Source organism: Manis javanica, chromosome 7 (assembly GCF_040802235.1).
Source record: "Manis javanica isolate MJ-LG chromosome 7, MJ_LKY, whole genome shotgun sequence".
Taxonomy (NCBI): Eukaryota; Metazoa; Chordata; class Mammalia; order Pholidota; family Manidae; genus Manis; species Manis javanica.
The window spans coordinates 87,502,155-87,517,788 of NC_133162.1; the positions used below are offsets into that span (position 1 = coordinate 87,502,155).

Below are 15,634 nucleotides of genomic sequence, written 5' to 3' on the forward strand. Positions count from 1 at the left end.
ACTTAGACTTCTGTGGGCCCTGAAAGAGCCAATAATGCCCTTTTTCTGTATGAACATTTGGTCTCACTGAGAACACTGCTCATCGTGGCTCTCTGTAGGGCCAAATCATGTTTACAATGATGGTGATGATTTCTGTTCTATGCAAGGAACAAGTCTTTTGTCCCAGGCTGCTTGAGATGCTGACTACCCTTTCTATGAGCCCCAGACCCCACAAAGAATAGTACTGTGGCATCTAGCACAGTGCCATGTGATGGGGACAAATAAGCCACTCACCGAGCTCTGGAGGCTGGCCCAGGGTTTCCTAGTGCTGGGCTACAGTCAAAGTCTGTTTTGTCATATTACCTTGGTGAGTATGATAAGACCAGAAACAGATCAGGAGAGACTGGGAAAGTTTAAAGATTTTTATTATACTCACAGTACCCTTGGAAGAACATAGCATGCATGAAGGGCCACACCAGGAAGCACCAGGGTCAGTCAGGCGACAGAGGGAGAAAGGGCAGGGGGAAGGGCTGTGGGCAAGAACATTACTGTGGTTTGCATGGGAAGAAATGGGCAAGGCAGGGCAGTCAGGCTTAGGATTGGCTAGCTATGTTTGAAAGTGGCACTTTTTAACTGTGAAAGTCGTGTTCACTCTGGCTTTTAGACATTATAATTTAAAGCTGTCTGAGGACTCCAAATGTTTATGGGCATATTAGTCAGGGTTCTCCAGAAAAACAGAATGAACAGAATTATGTGTATGTGTGTGTGTTTGGAGAGAGAGAGATTTATTTTTAAGGAATTGGCTCCTGCAATTACAGAGCTGGCAAGTCCAAAATTTGAAGGGTAGGCCTGCAAGCTGGAGACCCAGGAAAGGGCTGATGCTGTAACTCATCTCTGAAGGTGGTCTGCTGGCAGAATTCCTCTTGCTCAGGGGAGATCAGTCTCTTGTTCTATTCAGGTCTTCAACTGATTGGATGAGGTTCATCTGCCTTAATGCAAAGGCCAATGAATTAAATGTTCATTTCATGTAAATATATCCTTACAGAAACATCCAGAATAATACGTGACCACCTACCTGGGCACTGTAACCCAGCTGACACACAGAATTGACCTTCATGATGGGAGAGTCCCAAATTGCTTAAAGGTAGCTCATTGGACCTTAGGTGGCTGGTCAACCATCACTTTACAGAAATTAAAAGTATGGTAATGCTCAGTCATCAACTCCTCAAAGGGGCAGCTCTCATGTGGTAGGACCTCTGAGGCTCCATCATCTCCCAATACCTTCCCTTGGGCAACTTCACAACTCCCTCGGGAGAGCACCTCACAGCTCACAAAATACATTCACTCCCGTTATCTCCCTGATTCTCACAACAGCCAATGAGGTCAGAATTTCTGTCCTCATTTCAGAAACTAGAGCATATGAGTAGAGAGGTGAGTTGACTTGACCCATCCAGGCCAGAAACCTTGCAAATGAAAAAAGCCTGACTTGACTCCATCTTCTGATTGCAGATGACAGGAGTTGGCTTTTAGTGAGCAATTACCATGTTCCAGGCACCATGCTAGATGCTCAGATGCATTAATTTGCTTTATTTTCTGAACAACTTGATGAAAGAGTCATTACTATTATACTTGCCTGATAGGCAGGGAAGTGGAGGCACCCTGTTGCATCCCACAGCAGTGGGAGGGCATCATAAGCCAGCTGGGGTCCTTCTTCACTACCGACCACCCCCCAAAACTTCCCCCTCATCCATGGCTAGTGCCACTCTCTCCTCCCGTTGCCCCCACACACTGCTGTGCACACCCATACCCCATGGTCTGTCTCCAGAAACTACTAGTAATTACCTTGTCCAGTGTGACTGAAGGTCATAAGAGGAAGTGGCATAAATATTTGTAATGAAAAACAGAGGAACCCTCACAGGTCTCAAAATGAGGCTGGGGCTCCAGAAGGCAAGCGTTATGTCATATCTAGGATTGGTCCCAAGTGCCCCAGCTTATCAGGAGGGGTCCCAGGGCCTTGCTTCCCTCAGGGGCATTCCTCTCGTCTCAAAGTGGAGTCCCTGTTTGCTCTGCCCCACATTATACCCTGGGCCTTGGTGATGCCTTCCCCACAGTCTGCCAATGTGGGAAACACATTCATCCATAAACTATACCAGGTGCCATGTGCTATGCTGAGCACCAAGAGCTGAGAGGTGAAGAGGAAAGTGGGACCACCCTCCAGACACTCACAGTCTGACTAGAAGAGTACCGATCCCCGTCAGGAGGGCAGCTGGACCAGCCTCCCTGTCAGGCTTTCACAAAGTACCCTGGACCTACAGTGAGTGAGGCATCACCAGCTCTAGCTCTGCCCAAGGGATGTTGGCAACTCTGTGGGGAGGAGATGGTTGATCTGGAGATGAAAAGACAAGACCACAGATGGAAGACTGAGGGAAGGGCAGCCAGGCAGAGGAAACAGTGCACTGCAAAGAACCAGAGGCCTGAGAGCGCTGGGGTCGCTCACAGGGAGGAGGATACAGCCCCTGGGACCATGGCCAGGAAGGTGCAAAAAGCAGGCAGAGAGATTTTCAATTTGGCCTCCTAGGAATACCTGCCTGCCTCTTGTGCAATCTCCTGGATGCTTCTGAAACTTGGTGCGCCATGAGTGAAGGTCACTGCTACACTCTGGAGAGTCAGTCAGTGAGTCTTGTTTTGTGCTGAAACACAGAAGGGAGCCTCAGAGCATGCAGGGAGGACTAGATATTAATTCCTGACCTCAAGAAATGTATAATCTAGGTGAGGAGCAAGATTAAGAACATGCAACTTTAGGAGCCATCCCCAGGAAGAAGAATGAAATGTCAAGCAGGTGGCCTCCAGAGGAAGTGTGGTCCGAGGTGGTGGAACTGTGGGGCTGGAGTGCTTCCACAGGCAGATTTACAAACCTGGGACAGTCAGCTAAACTGGGTACAACCATGTCCACTGACCTTTCCATGAGCCTCTGTCTGTTTCCTTAGAGGATTCCCCAAGCATAGCTTCACTAGCTCTCATCAGCATAGAGGCTATCTTTTCCCTTTCAACCTGAACCTATTAGCTTCCCCTTCTCCAGGCTAAACGGCATATCCTCAGGTGGACCTCATCTGAGCCTCCATGCCTTTGGGTTTCAGACCCTCCTACTTTGGGGATTTATCTATGACCTTCCCAGCTCCCCTGCTTAATGCAGCCTAGGGGGTAAAATTTTTCTAATAAATGCTTGAATGATGGAGATGTCTGATCTGACACTTTTTGTTACAAGCGGTTCTCTATTTCTGCTTGAGCTGGTAATTTATTATGAATCCCTTTGAATGCACTCATTGGCACCTGGTGGAGATGTTCCTTGGCGTGCTGGTCAGTGGTTCTTAGAGCCAACACTTCAGAGCAAAGCAACGCCTTTGTGTGTGTCTATTACACATACATGGACCACACACAGGGCCCACCTTCTCCCTTACACCATGCAGCAAGGGTGATTGAAACACGACATTTTAAACCCAAAAGCAAATTACAGTGAGGAAGCAGTGTGAAATTACTACCCTCTGCTCAGAGTTCCTTTTTTAAAAGTCATGCAGTAGCACCCAGGATAAAAGTTGGCCTGTCAGACAAGCCCATTCAAGCTTGCAATTCCGCTGTCATTTGCCTGACAGGCTTGTGATAAATAGCAAGGATAAAAAAATCTGCCAAAAATAGTGCCACTGAGAAACCTACACCAGGGCAAACTCAGGAGCCAATGCAGCCCCAGCATTGTCCTTTCAGAGAGGGCAGCAGTGTCTGGGACTTGTTCTGATGGAAACGTCATGTGACCGCAGATTTTCACACCAAAGGGATGTGGGGAGGCAGGGCTGCACAGAGCTGCATCTGTGAATCCCTGAAGGAAAGGAAAGGGGGACAAAGTTTACACTGTAAATCTTGACTTTCCAAACAGCATGTTGAGAAAGCCCCACCATAGACAGGCTTGCTGCAGGCCTGGGACTCACCCGGAGTTTCTGCAGCCTGGAGATTCATCTAGAAAGCATATTACGAGCCTCCTTTTCCCTGGTTCCCGCGTTAGTCCCTATCTGTACTCTTTCTGGGCCTTCAATTCCACAGGAAGTACCCTGGGGGCATGAAAGAGGGAGTACCTGCCTTGTGGCTGGGGAGCAAGGGAAGCCCAGGAGAAAATGGAGGCCAGTTTGTCATCTGGTAAACTATCCAAGAGGCCCCAGCAGCCAGACAGCTAGTGCTCTGGATTACAGGGGACACACAGGTCCTGTCCCAGCTCTGCAGCCAGCTCTAAGGGGCAGGTGGGCAGGCTGACTCCTGGGGCTCCCAAGGGTAATAGCAGGCCTCCAGACACCCCACCTGCCAGGTGACTGTGAGGGTTAAGTAAGAGGTGATGCTTGTAAATACAGATTCAGGTGTTGCTATTTCTACTAACATCTCCCGTGCTATTAGGGGCTATGCGTTTCCTTTAACCACCCCTAACTGCCCTGACAGGTAGTTACCATCAGTTCCAGTTTATAGGAGGGACCAGCGAATTCCAGAAAGGTTAATGAACATGCCCCAGTTCACACTGCCAGGAAGTGGTGGAGCCAGGAGTCAAATTCTGTTGTGTGAGATCTATGTCCAGGGGCTTCTATTAGAGGAATTTACCCAGCCTGCTTCAGAGGCAGCAGCTCCCAGCGCATGGGGTGTCCTGTGGTCCATTTACACCTGCAGCGAGTAGCTTCTCCAGGGGCTCACTTTGTTCTCATCTTTCTCATCTCTGTGCCCCAGTGAGATTTCCAGTCAAGGCAACTCAGTGATGTAGCCAAGAGGAATAACTCACACAGTGAACTGGGTTTTAAATTAGCCACAAATGTCCAGGACCCATAAAACCTGATTTGTGTTTTGTTTATAAAGACCCCAAACTAAGCAGAGGAAGGAGCTGTGAGGATTCCAGTGTGGCAAATGGCTCACAGTAAGGGTTTTTATGAGGCCACAGCTTCAGGGCAATCTGGTGTTTACTAGGCCCCCCCAATAATAATTATTGTTATCATTGTCATCAACATTGGTACTACTAGGTTTTACATCTCTGTGGTGCTCCTGATCATGTGCTGTTGGAGAGCTCACCTGGGCCTGGCGGTCCCTGTCCTTGCTGTCTGTCTCCTGTGTAACTCATAACTGCCTCCTGCAAGCCGAGCATTCCCTGGGGAGTAATCTCCCAGGACCCTTTTCTTTGGCATCCTTCAACAGCTGTCACAGTGTCCCAGTTGTTTTTCAAGAAGTAGGTCCCCAGGGTTTCATAGAGGCAGACTTGAACTGGAACCCACCTTGTTGATGTGTTCACTTCCATTTCCCCCCAGGAAAGGGGAACCAAACCCAGAGTGCCCAAAGTTGGATCCTGGCAGCCTCTCAACCTTTACAGCTCAGCACCTGTTGTTTTCCACCCAGAACATGCGTTTGGACATGCAAGGATTTCCATGGTTCCTGCAAAGGCAAACTTCTCTAGAAGACCAAGCCTTCTCTATAGACTAGCCCCATGGCCCACAGGGCAGTCTGTCAGCAAAGGGTTTTAAAGCAGGCACATAGGTAATGCATTATTAGGTAGGGTTGGTGAGGGAGGTGATCATTCAGCACTTGATCCTGAACTTTGTATTTGCCAAGAGCTTTTAAGTCATTTTCTGAAGCTGTTACTTACTAAACATCTTAGGAGGTGGGTAGGAACTGTTGCTCTCCTTTTGAGAAAAGGGAAACGGAGAGCCACATCCTCTTGGAGCCCTCATTCCCAATCCAGAAAGCACACCGGGGAGGATGGTTCTGGAGTATGGCTTTCATCCAGAAATTGTCTAAAACATTGACTTGCTAAGAGCCGGTTGAGATCTCAGGCAACTGTCAGGTGGCATGTGAGGGGCAGGCACAGAGGGTAAGTGGTCCACAGCAAATCCCAGAGTGACAGGCACCCTCTCAGCACAGAAAGAGAAGGCCCTTACTCCCCAGTCACTGCCCAGGCCAGCTTTGAAGCAAAGTATATTTTTAAACACAAGCCTCGTAGAGAAAATGTTCCCTAGCATGTTCCCATAGTCTACTAACGGGGCAACTGTTGGCAACCAATACCATCAGCCCACGCTAAGCGCTGTGTTCTCAATTTTTACTTCTATTCTTGTCCCCTGGCATATGATAGGGGTTGCTGTCCCAGGAGACTGCCAGCTACTGATGAACAAGGTTTCAGTAGTTTCTCACCTACTCTCAATTTTAAGACTCTGATTTCATGCCGACTTTGGGCCTGTACTCATTTACCCAGTTAGTAACTTTTTTTTTTTCTTCACACAGACACCATGTAAGCTGCTCAATGCTTCCCAGAAACCTGGGGTGTCCTTGTGTTGCTCAGGGCTGGAAAGGGGCTGAAGCTTGAGAAATCAGCTGCTTCTCCCATGCCTGACCAAGCAGCATTGTGCTGCTTGGTTTCTTGTGGCTTAAGATTCTGAGACCCACTGGGAATGCCTCACTTTCCTCCTTTGCTAGTAAAATAGCCATTCCAGCATCAGCTTTGCCTCTTCTTGCTCTAGTCAGGGTTTATTTCCTTAGCTAGAGAAAAAGAAAGGCACCATGCAGGTCCTAATTCTAATGACTCCTCTTTGATTTATTCAGGACATCCTGCTGAATTGCACTGGTGTGTCCCTATGTATTATTATGGTTGTTATTTTAAAAAAGCCATTTCTGACATAGGCTGAGGAGACGCCCTTTGTCTGCCTCTCAGCCCTGTGGTCCTGGCCCTCACCAAGGAAGCCGATCTTTCACTGCTGTGTTTATTTGAATTACGTAATATAAACAGCTCCAAGGAGATGGGCTCTTCCACTTTGTTTTTAGCCTCAGCTTCCACTTGTCCTCTGCAAAGCTTGTCGCCTGGATGGTTTCCCCTGGCCTTTTCTGTTTTGCTGCTGGAGAACAAAACAGCCAGTCCTTGACCCTTCTCTAGGACCAGCCCTTTCCTCCCCACTGTCCAGCCATGAAAGTGAGCTGCTGCTAAGGCTAGCTGTGTCCTCAAAGGCTCAGCAGAGCCCAAGGGCAGAAGGGGTATCCAAACCAAGCAGGGACAAATCAGTCCTGGTATTGACTTTCTCCACGGCTTCTTCCCTGGTATGTGGGTACTCTAAGCTGGGAGTATCCCTAGGACATTGAAACATAATTCTGCTTAGCATATGGATTCACACCTGACCTTTCAGGAAGACATCTGATGTATAAAACACATGTGACTATGGTTAGGAAGAAAGTTCTAAAGGTATTATAGAGATCGGCTCCACATTATTATTATTTTTTTTCTGAGAGGGCATCTCTCATATTTATTGATCAAATGGTTGTTAACAACAATAAAATTCTGTACAGGGGACTCAGTGCACAATCATTAATCAACCCCAAGCCTATATCTCAACAGTCTCCAATCTTCTGAAGCATAACGAACAAGTTCTTACATGGTGAACAAGTTCTTACATAGTGAATAAGTTCTTACATGGTGAACAGTACAAGGGCAGTCATATCACAGAAACTTTTGGTTTCGATCACGCATCATGAACTATAAACAATCAAGTCAGATATGATTATTTGTTTGATTTTTATACTTGATTTATATGTGAATCCCACATTTCTCCCTTATTATTATTATTATTATTATTTTTTTTTTAATAAAATGCTGAAGTGATAGGTAGATGCAAGATAAAGGTAGAAAACATAATTTAGTGCTGTAAGAGGGCAAATGTAGATGATCAGGTCTGTGCCTATTGACTAAGTATTAACCCAAGCTAGACAAGGGCAACAAAACATCCATGGATGCAGAAGATTTCTCTCAAAACAGGGGGGGTGAGGTTCTAAGCCTCCCCTCTGTTGGTCCCCAATTTCTCTCCTGATGGCCCCCCTGCGACTGTGCCTGTCTTAGGTTGTTCCTCCCTCCACATTATTTTACTATACACATCCATTTAAATCCAGTATTTCCAAAGCATTTCATTGCTAGTTAGACCAAGCCCATGGTCTATCCCCCTAATGACACCATGCAAAGGAAGAACACGGCATTTTCTCACTGCGTTTGGCTTGGCACGATGCCATTCAAGGCACAGTTGGACTGTAATGCATTTTTAGTAACATTTCTTAAAACAACTCTCCAAGGGTTGAGTCACTTATTCCTTTATTTATACAGTTGTTCTAAGGCAGATAACAAATATTTTCAGAATAGTTAGTAACTCTCAAATATCTTATGGCAATATTTCATTTCCATATATGAAATTTCATCTTGCTATGTCCCACCCTCCTCTCTCATCACCCCTAAAGCCTCATGCTTGCCATCTACCAGGCCCCCCAAACTCAGGGGAAGAAGGGTGTCCTTTTTCTCTCTTCAGAGCTGTAAGTCCAGGGAGGCAGGACTAGGTAGGTGGACAGCACAGAGGTTTGGAGGTCTTCTAGGCTGTTGGGATAGGGAGAAGGGAGCCAGATAGCAGGGGTAACCTTGAAGAGAACCAGAGGAGAGACTCAGGCAACCACATTGCCCTTCCCACTCGATTCCTGGTAAACTACAAGGCAGGAAGAAAGAAAAGGAAAGAAAAAGGGGAGGAGGGAGGAAAGAAGGGAAGGAAAGGAAGAAGGGAAGGAGGGAGATAGGGAGGGAGGGAGGGAGAAAGGAAGGTAAAAGGAAAGAGAGAGAGAGAGTAAAAATGGAATTAAGGAAGGAACTGGAGCAATAAGGATGGAGTGGGGATTGGAATTGGAGACTTTTGTATTAAGAAATACTTTGAGGTCTAACAATTGCAGCCCAGCCTGGGCCTCTGACAAAGCCACACCACATCCTCTCATCTCAAGTCTTCCAGAATTTCTCTGCATTTCTCCATCAGCCAGCAGCTTCTAACTCTTGCATATTCTCTAATTTGCCAAGTCCCAATGCTACCTTCCCGTGTCCCTCTACATTTTTCTCCTTCAAGGTCAAATTCTGGCTCACCTCAGCATCCCAGAGCTTTCCGGAGTGCTTAGGGCTCACAGGGGGTGGGAGGGTGGGGGTGCTGTGAGTGGCAGGGCTGGAGGAAATCTGCCAGGGCCTTGACTTTCTCACACACATTTCAGATGTGCAGGGGTGTGATTGTAAACAGTGTCTTCATCATTGCCAGAGCCAGCCACTCCTCCTGAGTCCTGGTCCCATCACCCTAGCGGTTCCAGTAATAGGGCGTAAAGCAAACAAAGAAAAACAGTAATCTGGTGTTCCAGTTGCATTTTTTGTTTTTAGAAAATGATAATGATAGGTTATTTGATTACCCTAGGTTTGGCTCCGCTTGCTCTTTATTAAGCATATCTGGTATTTAGTAACAATATGAGTAGCAGGAGCTTTTTTGGCACTTGAAAATAAGCTCATCCAATGTTGCCATGCAGTTTGGAAACTCGTCAGAGAGGCCAGCCAAACTTGTGGAGATACAAGACTTTTTCTCTAGGCTTGGCAGCTGGCCAGGACAGCTAAAAAATGTGAATTGGCTAAGTATGCTGCCACACAAACACTTCTGGAAATTTCTGTGCTCGGGCCTGCCAAATCCATTATGCACAACATGAATTACAAGGGTTTCTATCTCTCCAAGCAGTTGCTTTTTAAGCTTAATTCGCCTATACACTTCATGAAACATACACACACAACCAAAATGAGAAAAACACCACAAAGATCCACTACCCTTTTTTTTTTCGGTCCTTTTCCATTTGGGTTGCCAAGCTCGCAACTTTTCCTGAATTAAAAGAAATAGCTTCAAACTTTGGTTTCAATTACATTAAATCTAACACATGGGAGGCAACTGTACTTCCCGGAAATACTAGAAAGGATGTCAAACGTCATGGAGACAGCTAATGTCTAGGTAGGATAAACAGTAAAACCCAACAAAAATTTGGAAGGAGAAAAACATGCACCATACACTCGGCATGTCCAGTAACCAGGATTTGGACCCTGCTGAAGGATTTCAGTCAGAGTGGAAAGTAACCCTGTTGATGAGAGTGTGCTTTGTCTATGCCCGAGAAGGCAGTGCTGCTAAAAGGTTCGCTCTCCACAAGGTCTGGGGTTCCGCCTGGCAGTCCTGCACACCCCTGTCAATCACACAGGCAACTTTTGAAGGATGGGGGTGGGCCCAGGAGGGCATGCCACCAGGGGTCAAAAAGAAAGCAAGCACGAGAGAAGCAACCAGCTCTTCTGGTCAGTTCCTGGTTCCATCCAGGCTTCCCTCCCTCCCAGGGCTTAGACATGTTTGCATCATTTATTTTCTGATTCCAAATTGAGACTTGCCTCTTTCTTGTGATTCATATGTACTAGATAACTCAGACTCTGCCCTAGACTGTTTTTAAGAGCCTGGAGCCCCACTCTTATTATCCAGGAATACTGGAATGACATTATTCATGGGACACATGTAATAGCTGATATGAGATAATCATATTAGCACATTATGAGACACAAAGCACAGCTCAATCCTTCCAGCTCTACTCGGTGTGATTCTTTTGTGATACATAGCCTTGTTCTTGAGAACTGGAAGGTCCTTCTCTACTCCTTTATTTTCTGGAAGTCTTTTGTATCTCAGATAATCAAACGCATCAATTTTAGTTAAGCCAAAACTCTAAGGTGTTCTGTCTCAACTGTGTCATTCAATAAGTCCCTATGCTAGTGTGTGCCTCAGTTTCCCCATCTGCTTGTCACCATTCTCTCAGAGTACAGGACAAGTGATGAGATTTGACATCAGATTCTGGCTTGGGTGCTTGCAACTTTGTGACCTCCTTCAGGTGGCAATCTTGGAAGTCTCTGCAGAGGGTCCTCACTTACAAAGCAGGGGCAGTAACATCCTCCTCATAGTATTGTCCTGAAGAACCAAATGTAATAACAATTACGCAGTTGCTTTCTACGCTGTAAAACTATATACAAATGTATGTCATTATTAGTACCTTTCAAGTCCTAACTGTAGCAATTTTGATTACTTAAATGACTGTGAATGTGCTGTAGAGAATGTGGGTCAAAAGGTCCAGGCACTTTTAATCTGGGAATTTATTGGTGTTGACCATGAGAAGTGATTGCTTCTTTTTGCAGTCAATATGGGACAACCTCTCTCAGTCTAACTTTTAATTAAAGTATGTCACCTGCTTCCCCTCTCTCTCTCTCCCACACCTCCTTCTCTCTCCCTCCCTCCCTTCCTTCCTTCCTCTTTTTCTTCTTTTTTTCAGGAATCAGTATTTGCAGCAGTCACTGTTAATGTACCATTTGATGATATTGACCTCAGACTGAAGGCAGGTTACCAGTGCTAATCAAGTCTCCTTTCTCATAGTGAGCTATACCCCAGAACTATACTGCACTCAGAACTATAGTTCACACTAAGCAGTTAAACAGGTTTGAGCATTCGGAGAAAAAAGGAAAAAATGAAGCTGGGGCCCCAGGAAAGCACTCCTGGACTCCTTTCTATTTGGCTCACATTGTCTGTCCTGTTCTTGGCTTAAATTTGGCTCCCAGGACACATTTTCTCAGTTTCCTTTTCTCATGTTCCTGGATCTTTGTTATAGAATTGTAGGAAACACAGAGTCAGGAGACTCAGCCAAAAAGGATTTCTCCCCTTCCCAGGAAGTTCTCAGGGCCTGTCTCTGCCACCACTTGTGCATGGGCACCTGCATTCCAACTGCATACAGCCTCCCCTTATTGCTGTATTATTGTTGTTTCTCCAAAATGGCCGCAATTTGGGATTTAAATTCAAATTGGCTCGAGGGGCTTTTCCTTTTCTCTGTTTGAAGGAATCCACCCCCTGGGCTTCCCAGTAAGCATGGCTCTGTGTCAGCAGGCACGCCTGGCTTGGCTTTGAGTTCTGTGCTCTCAGGCATCTGAGGACAGATCTGGAGCTTAGGAAGTAGGGTGAGTCCAGCTGCAGTGAAAGCAAGGACAACAAGGAGCACAGAGAGCCACTGTTGGGCCCCTGCAGGGGAAGAGAACTGAGCTGGGGGCAGGTGACAGGCAATGACAATGACGATAGGCAAACAGCTCACACAGAGCACATGGGGTGGCACTGCCTGCCCAGCACTCCAGAGCCTCTGGACTCTCTGCCTGTTACATCCAGTTGGCTTTGATGTTGATAGGATCATGAGCATGAGCATAGAATTTTCTGGAATAAGACTAGACTGTGAAGCACACCATAGGTACTGTAGCATCCACCCAGCCATTCCTGTGTCATTTACCTTTTAGGTTTACCTCTGTGGATAATACTCATTGAGTGCCCTCCCTCTCTGGGCTTGGGGATGTGATGATTTCCTTTTACTTCCACAGCAGCCCTCTCAGTCTCCCTGGGAGGTAGGCTCTATAACTGTCCCTATTTGTAAACTGAGGAAACCAAAGCTTGGCTGGTGATGCAACCTGACCAAGTTGGCTCAGCCAGTAGTGAGTGGTGGGGCCTCTCTGATGTCCTGTGGAGTCCCTGCATGACTGCTGCCTGAGGCTGTGGATGGTTGACATCCCCCCCATGTTCATTAATACTATTTTTACATTTGATGTAAAAATGGGCACCCCATGGGGATGCACACAGAAACATATATCTTGTCTCTCCCACCTGTGAGCTCAGCTGGGTGCTGTGTTATTTCATCAGCTTCATCTTCCCAGGTGTATTGTGGCTGCTCAGAGCATCCTGAGACATGCTCACCTGGCCAGAGCTTCTGTACCATGCCTCCCCAATCTCATCTACTCTCTAGCCACCACAGCAACTACAAGAAAATCCCATACTTTTACTAATAAAGTTAATATTTGAAAGAGATCTCTAAAATTTAAGCTTTCAGGTTGGATCCAGGTAAGTGTTTAGTAGACAAACCATTTTATATGACATTTTTGAAGACTGTTTTCCAGAGCTGATGGCCATGTTTGATATTTGCTAAGTACCTACTATGTGTTTATATGTTCCCACTAACACAGACACTGTTTTAGGCACTCCTTGAAGTATCTACATGCTTAGAGTGGGTGTAGGTCCCTCCTGACATCCTAGTGTTCCAGAGAAAGCGTCTCTTAACATTTTGTACAGAACCCACATCTCCTTCTCCCACAGCTCTATCTGTGAGGGAAATTAAAAATGTCATCCTAGAATAGTTATGTGATGTTTGTAAATGTGATTGCTAATATTACCAGTAGGACTTCCTATTAGCAGTTGATCAAGCAACTATGTGTATGAGACAAGGAGAGAAAGTAGGTACTAATATAGGTGTCATTACTGTTTCTAAATGACAAGACTGGTTTTAGTACTATGGTATAATTATTGATGCTACACATTACCTTTACATCTTATTAATGTAATAATGCAAGAAGCTAAAAAAAGAATTTTTTTTTAAAAACCTTGGATTTTACAGACACTCATGAACTTAGGCTGCATAGTAGCTCCTTCCTACATCATAAGTATATTAGTATTTTATTGCTGTGTTACAAGCCTGCCAGTTCAAAACAACATATTTATTATCTCATGACTTCCATGAGTTAGCTGGGCCCTCTGCACAAAGCCTCACAAAACTGGGATCAGTGTGTCAGCTGGAGTTGGGGTCTCCTCTAGGCTCAGGGTCCTCTCCCAAACTCACAGGGCAGAATTCATTTCCCTGAAGCTGTAGATCTCCTGGTAGTTTGCTGCTTCTATACCAGCAAGAGAGAAAGAGGAGCTATAGCTTTGAGTCTCTGAGCTCTAGACCTTCTTTTATAGAGTTCATCTGATTAGGCCAGACCCACCCAGGATAGTTTCTCTTTTGATTAACTTAAAGGCAACTAACTGGTTAGAGATCTTAATTAAATCTGCAAAAGCCCTTCCCCTCTGCCACATAATGTAACAAAATCACAGGAATGATATTCTATCACTTTTGCTGTATTCTACTGGTTAAAAGCAAATAACGCCCCACTCACACTCGAAGGGAAGAGATTACACAAGGCAGGAGGCATTGGGTCTCATCTTAGAGTCTGCAGACCACAGTAGGCCACTTGTGGAAAGAAAGGCTGTCTTATATATTTTTTGATCTGTCATGATGCTTAGCAGAGCGATAGGTACACAATAGAAAAATAATTGATGGATACTGAGAACTTAGTGATTGGAAATAAATTAACATTTTTAAGACAATTTCTTGCAGGGCACACTCTAAGAAAGATCATTTTGTTCCCCAATAGCTCTTAATGGGTTGGGGTGGAGGGAAGTGTGGATAGTAATGATCCAAAGAGCTCATGGACTTAAAAGAAAGAAAAGTAAGCTGGGAAATCAAGGCTCCAATTCCAGTTTCCCCTCTAAAAACTCTGTGGGCTTTTCCCACCAGGGAAGTGGGGGAAATAGAACCTGCTGTCCCTGCAGGGCTGTTGGATAGGCAAAAAGGAAACGACGGGCTGAGAAGACTTTGAAAGACTACACTGTGGGTACAAAGGTCTGACTGTCCTGACACAGATTGCCAAGGAGCCGATGGTTAATAATATGCTGCTATCTCCAAAGGTAGACACATGATCACATAACCAAGGGTGTTTCTTTTCAGTGATAACCAGCCAGGCATTCTTGAGTCAGCCCAAGTCTGTCCCATAAGTTGGGGGCCACATTTTCTGTGCATGCCTTTGGAAGAAAGAGCCCCTTCCAAAATTTTTACCCCGAAGTTGAGTTCTAGGTCAAAAATCTCTTGTGCAGCTTTCACAGCCAGGTTCTGCAGTCCCCTGTGTATCTCTACCAGGCACACAAAGGAAGTGAGATAGTGGGGAGGCTGGGGCCATTCCCGGTCACATGAGAAATCCCTCAATTAGCCAGGGAGGTGCAGCTGCACCAAACAGACGCAGGCCAGGCCAGGCTGGGGACATGGCTTTGCAGAGTGCTGGCCTGCTGAGCAGGCTTCCCTCCAGCAAGGGAAGAGTTGGCTGATAATGTGTTAAAATCAGATTAATGTAGGAAATAAACATGTAATAAATAATAATAGTGTTATAATAGTGGTTGTCATTGCAATGGTTCTCTCTGTTGAAAATATGAGACCTGGGATATGGATTTCTTAGGCTAATTTTGCCCTTATTTAAAAGAAACTGACAAATGTACTTTATAATACTGGAGACAGTTTAAGGAGGAAAGAATTGAAGAATGTCAACTTGTTTTCTTTGTTTAACCATTACCTCGATCTTTGGACTTAGAAAGGACAAGTACATTTTTGTTCTTTCAACAACTTTTATTTAGATTCCACTCCATTCTTTCACCCCTCCTCCGAGCCCCAAAGCTGACACAAGTCACTGCCTGGGTTCTAAGTTCTCCAGAAAGGTATGTGATTTAAACCTCAACCCAGGGCTATGGTCATTTACATAGAAAAAAAACAAGTACTTTTAATGATCTGGAAGCTAGCTTGGTTTATGATTTGCACACCTCAGAGCTTTCAGTTACTGGAAATGCTCCAAAAGCACTATCTCAACATGAAGTTGCTGACTCGCCAGAAAGAACATTCATGTCATGAGAGAACCTGGATTATTAATTCTCTTGTCTTCCTGTATCAAGCTGAATGTGCATCTACAACATGAATGAATTCAAGTGAACCCCCTTTCTTTTGAGTCACATGCCTAAGATATTTTTGTATCTGAGATGCTTTAAGCACAGCTTATGCACGACACAGGAACATAGACGAGCATGGCAGAATGAGAAAGGGTCAGTGAATTGTCTTCCAATAACTTCCTGGTGTGGACTAC

General features: G+C 45.5%; 1 long non-coding RNA gene across 1 annotated transcript; it reads right to left on the reverse strand.

Annotated features, from left to right (window-relative positions):
- Window positions 1–388: 388 nt before the first annotated feature.
- Window positions 389–5,284, reverse strand: LOC140850601 (uncharacterized). The gene is made up of 3 exons (XR_012133542.1): window positions 5,074–5,284; window positions 2,564–2,669; window positions 389–964 (listed from the first exon to the last, which is right to left on the reverse strand). It is a non-coding gene; the product is annotated as an uncharacterized lncRNA (long non-coding RNA).
- Window positions 5,285–15,634: the final 10,350 nt, after the last annotated feature.